We start from the raw sequence: 6000 nt of genomic DNA on the forward strand, positions 1-6000 counted from the left end.
GGAAGGCCAAGTAATCTACATTCTCAAAAGTATGAAATAATAAAACAATACAAAAAAAAGTGCACTTTTGTTGCAGTAAAAAATACATTTGACAAAAACATGATAACCAAATAATGAGAAGTTATGGTTTAATAGAAAATTAAAATAATATTCTAATTAAGCAATTAAAGTAACTTTTAATGTTGAAAAAACAAAACAAAACAAAATTAAAACAGAGATTTCAGACATTGGACTAAATCATTACAAAACTTATATAAAATAAGTGAAGATAATAGGTAGTAGTACTAGTCGTACATAATCTCTTACAACTAACATGAGCTTCCGCATATAATAACTATTAAAATTGCGACAATCTTAACTGTTTTCAATACAATTTTACGATAGCTTAATTTATACTACATCTTTCTCCGGGTTCCTGAAAGGGGTCGGAGCAAGTGCGGTTTACTCCGACCCTAGGTTGGACTAAACATCAACGTCCAAGACAACATTTCATGGTACGGAAGGGAGGAAGAGGTCTCAGAGTACCTGACCCTCCTAGGTCACAAGACCTAAATTCCGATCAGGAGATCAGGCGAACGAAGATCAGGCTGATGATGTTTGTTGAAATTTGTTTTATAATTTTGTTTGTCATTAATACATCATCAGCATAACAACTCATACGTTTATTTTAAAGCTGAAGGAAATGTACATTGATGTCCTGGTGGAGATTATCAATATTTATTTATTGGAATGATAAGTAATAACTTGCACAATAGTTACGTAATATCTACATACCCACATGGTGGGTTGGGCAAATAAATGGCGGACGACTTTTAATTATATTGTTACGACAGCGGAAGTCACGTGACTCTGTTAACACGTGATGAGTATCTAGAAGATTCACGAAGAGACGAGATGTACGCTTTTATAATATATAAGACCGGCAAGAAGTGAGTCAAGCGCGGTAGTAGGTAAAGTGCGTGAATCGTTCGTTCGTTGTGAATTATAGCATTTGTTTAAGTTAAAGTGACTGTGGAAATTAAGTGTATTGTAAAGTTGTATTGAGAAAGAATAAACTAGTTTTATTTAAGAAAGGACTTGTATTGCTGAAGTTTTTCGGAAAGAATTTCTACGGAATTTTGGTTTATCAATCTCTAAACCATCCAAGCATTGTACCGTTTCTAATAACAGGGCAAATAGGAATTTAGGTTATATTTAGAAATACTGAATATAAGTTTAATTAAAACGGTTTTAATTTCATTGGTTAGGTCACTTGTTAGGCCTCATTTGGAATATCATGCTCATTCTTGGGCTCCTTACGAGAACAGATTAAGATTTCTGAATTTTTTCGCTTTAAAAAAGAAGAGTTAGTGGGGTTAAGATTAATGATTTATGTTAGTTAAAGAATTGAAAGGGTTTGTTTGTTTGTAGTTAAGCACAAAGCTACACAATGGGCTATTTGTTCTCTGCCCATCACGAGTATCGAAACTCGGTTCCTAGCGTTGTAAGTCCGCAGACAAACCGCTGTGTCACTGGGGGGGGGGGGTTGAAAGGGTTGATGCATACCCTTTTTTCGCACATAATGATAAAAATGTTACAACTAGAGGGCAAACATATAAATTTTGCCAGAGTGTGAGTCATCTTCAGCCAAGATGGTTTTATTTTTCTAAAAAAAAATGTAGTAGTTGGTCTTTGGAATGAGTTTCCTACAGATGTGGTGGATTCATTAAATTTAAGAGAGTTTAAGGGAAGGTTTTATAAATATTCAAATGAGTTGGCTTTAAAGATTACTTTCAAATTTAAAGTTTTAGTGGAGTTTAGGTTAGTGGATAAGACAGTCTGAACCATCAAACCCCTTGTTGTCCTTAAATGTTATGTCATGATGGACAGTGATTGTAGTTTATTATTTTATCAAATTCAAAAGCTCGATCGTCTGGAAAGGGGGGACTTAAATTATGTTTCAAATGATTATCTTATCTACCTATTATGTAATTTCCAATTTCATAATATTAAAAACAAAGCCCTAAATGTGTACACTTTTCTTAATGAGGACACGAAATTAACTTTTTTTTCTGTGCTAGAAGAGGTTTTTATTGTTATAAAAACTTCACCCCCCAAAAAAGCGTATTTATTGACGTTTTCTATCTCTTCAAATGAGTCAGCATTCTCAACAAATGTCCAACATCTTCTGATTGAGGCTTTTTGTTCTCTTGTCTGAGGGTGGAGATTACTCCATACCAGGCAAATACCACTGTCTGGCCGTAACCTAGAACTTATTTGGCTTATAGCCTAGACAAAGATTTTTTAACCCATATTTCGCGACCAAAACTGAATTGTCAGAAGGTTTGAAATGATTGGAAATAGATAGCAGCTTATTTTTTCCTTAATAAGTATTATAGGTCAGATGTTTTTTTTTTGCACTAAAGCTATTTAATGGGCCACGGCTGGCCATCAATGTTTACAAATGGGCTCTGAGCCAAAAAAGGTTGAGAACCACTTGTATAGACATAGACAGCTCTAGATTTGGATCAAAGCGGTTGTGAACGTAAATATCAAATCGAGGACACATATGATGTTTTGGTTTTCTCAGACTGCCCTGATTTCATTCAGAGTAAAAACAGTAGGAACTATAATATAACGGAGTACCGCCAGATACTGTACTGCGAAGTTGACACATAAAATTTCTTTGCTTTAAACCAAGTCTTACACAACAGAAAGAGACTGGACACAATCACAACAGACGTAATCTGACACAATTGTAAATGTGCCCTTTAAATAAAGATAAAATTTGATAGAAACGATTACCGCTTACTTCTGGCTGTGACGTATTTGTATATTTACCGAAGAGTTTGGACGTTTTACCTCTCTTTAGAGTATGAGTCTACATCATAATCTCTAGATCTTGATATTTTTTCTCAATCTATCTGAATTTCATAGTTTTATTATTGTAGCTGAGAGAACCTGGCCTTATATACACAAACAAAATAAAGCTAAGACTACTCAGAGTAAGGATATCATCCATATGACTGAAGACCACTTTCGCTTTTAATGTAAGGTCATGTTATTCCCTTGGGATACCACCCAAATTTTAGTACAACATATGTGAAATTTCAACTGCCTTTTCTGCTAGAAAACTATCTGGTGATTTAGTAAAGTGATCCAGTTTCATATGTAACTAGAATGAATAACTCAGTTGTTCCCTTAAGTGAATTTCTATATTGGAATCTAAATATACTCTATATATACAGAAATTTTGAAAAATTCTACATATTAATAAAGGGCATAGAAAATACATGATAACTTTGCATATCACAGTGTTTAATGATAAAGATGGTAGGACTAAAGAATACTGATTTAGGATTTTTACATGGTAGAAATCGTCTGCAAGTTAAATATTTTATTTTTTGAGCAGGATAGTTGCCTACAGTCGGGAAAGACACCATGATTTGAAAAGCTCAAAAGAGAGCTGATGAGCTCTTGGATAGTCAGAGCTGGATATACGCAGATGGATTCTTGATGAAATAATAGGACAACCAAGATGGATCAAGGGGCACCTTGTTGTCCTTCAGATGCCATTTTATGGCTTATAGATTTGTTGCGATTTGTTTTAGAACTAAGCCTAAATCTAGTAGTCAGAATCACTGAACTCTATGAATTACCTAATCCTATAGAACCAGAGTCAGATAATAATTGTTTGGACCCTGGACAGGAAGAACACTGGACCCCACCCCCGCCCATTAAATCATAAACTTGTATTGAAATACATGAAGAAATAAGCTCCTGTAGCATTAACCAGACATTCAATAGGGAGTTTTGGTGACTTAGGGATAAACACAGAGCTGGATTGTTTTTTAGTTTCTTTAGACATACTTGTTTCACGTCTCTTTACCACTATAAAAAATAGCGCTCCATACTTTGGGGGCATAGGTGCGTTATAAGAGTGTTGGACAAATCCCACTATTCAATTAGCTAAAGCGGCCTACGAATTGGCATTGAGTGGTGCTGACCAGTTTGCCTTCCCTCTAGTCTATCACTTCAAAATTGTGTAGCCTCGAGTAGCCTTGCATTAAATTTAAATAAACAAGATTTGATCGAAATTTAACAACAACAACAACATCTTTAGATGTTCTTTTCGTTTTTATTTTTGTTTTCTTAGCACAAAAATACACAATTTGCTATATGTATTCTACCCACCGCAGAAAATCGAGTCCCGAATTTTAGGGTTGTAAATTCGTAAACGTTCTCTTTGTTCGTGAAAGCGCTTGCTTTTAAATTATTTCTGTTTGAAAGTTACAGACATTTTCTTGTATAAGAAGACATTAAGATGCTTAGTTAAATTCAAGAAAGTACAGTAGGCGACGTCAAAACATGTTCTAACAATATTCAATAGATAAGGATTTGATTTATTTTTAAGTTTATTGTATTCAAACAAGATACTTAAATTAAGTAGCTTAAAATTTATTGAAAAGAAGCTATTTTTGTTAGATATATGTTATCGGGACCAAGAGTATTGTTAGTAAAAATATTGTCATTTAGCCTGTCGAAGTCGTTTTGAAAGGCGAGGTCCAGGTTCATCTGCCCCCCAGTGGCCCAGAGGTATGTCTGCGGACTTACAACGCTAGAATCCGGGTTTCGATACGCGTGGTGGGCAGAGCACAGATAGCCCATTGTGTAGCTTTGTGCCTAATTACAAAACAAACAAACAAGGTTCATCTGTAAATCTTGTTTTTTTTTTATAATTTATAGTTGAAGCAATGACAATTGTAAACGGCTAAAGGAAATATGATCAGAAATTTAAATCAAATTGAAAATGAGTGGATATATCAAATGTATATTTCTGGGCAATGATAAAAGATATATAAGAAAAGAAAAATTCAAAACAGTGTCTCCAAACACAATTTTGGAAATTTCACAGCCTGATAATTAATAGGTATGTTAAATCAAATGATATGAATGTATTTAAACCAATACTAGATACTCTTTAGTATAGTTTTCCGAAATTTAATGTAAGTGGTTAAGTATCAATAGTGTGAAAAGGAACCATCGAAATATCAGTGACACCCATTCGGTTTTTATAGGGTTTAAACTATTTCTTCCAAATCCAACTTTTTCGTGAGAACTCACTTAGATATTGTCTGTAGATGATAATGTTTTGATTCAGGGGTTATATGTAGTTGTTCTGTGTTAGGGTTTTATCGAGGGTCCTTATTTGCTCGGGCCTCCTGTTCACAGGCCCCGTGGGTTAATCGGCTCTTGTATAGAACTATAAACTGGGCATTACTCATTCCACCACCTTATACACTAGTTTAAATTAATAGACACTACTCTGATCAATCTGCTTGGAACTAATATATCTTTTAATAACTTTATAGCCAAAAGTATCGCTATTATTTTAATCTTGCGCACATAGCAGGCCCAAAACGCAGAATGATTGAAAGGGTTTTTCTAATTTGTGAGATAAAAAGCCAAAACATATTGTGCGAAGAACTATCAGCATGCAAAGCATGCTAATGTTACGGAATGTTGGGTTTTATAGGGCCGGATTCTTTACAGTAGGTGTCTATGATGTGTTGGCGATAAATGTCAATAAGATATTCAAAAGAAGTCAAACATATGTACAAAAACTCGTTACACTATTGGTTATCACAGTTCTATCCAGAGCTTTAAATAATTGTCTCATTTTCGTCAAAGTCCACACAGGTGAGTTCAGTTACTTTAGAACACCATTTAACAAGACTAATTCTTTTTCTTTCTCTCTGTTATTGCAATACAAATTGTGAAACGCACTTTAGAAATTACCCGTTACAGATAAATTCACCCAAAGTTTAACTTCACTTTTACTTTTTATTTTACTAACTATACACACACACACATATATTTATTGTTATGACAACGCAGGTCACGTGACGCTGGTAACACGTCATTGACTTCTAGAAATATCCTGTTCCTTCATAAATGCTCTAGCGTTTACTACATATGTGTTAGTCTAGTATATATAAGACGGTCACAACGTGACGGAAC

General features: G+C 34.3%; 1 protein-coding gene across 1 annotated transcript in view; it reads right to left on the bottom strand.

Moving 5' to 3' along the window:
• LOC106462668 (epithelial chloride channel protein-like) overlaps nt 1–6000 on the bottom strand; it is a 77044-nt gene that overhangs the window by 57980 nt on the left and 13064 nt on the right. The window lies entirely within an intron of this gene.

The sequence above is a fragment of the Limulus polyphemus genome, unplaced genomic scaffold, assembly GCF_000517525.1.
Source record: "Limulus polyphemus unplaced genomic scaffold, Limulus_polyphemus-2.1.2 Scaffold47, whole genome shotgun sequence".
Lineage (NCBI taxonomy): Eukaryota > Metazoa > Arthropoda > Merostomata > Xiphosura > Limulidae > Limulus > Limulus polyphemus.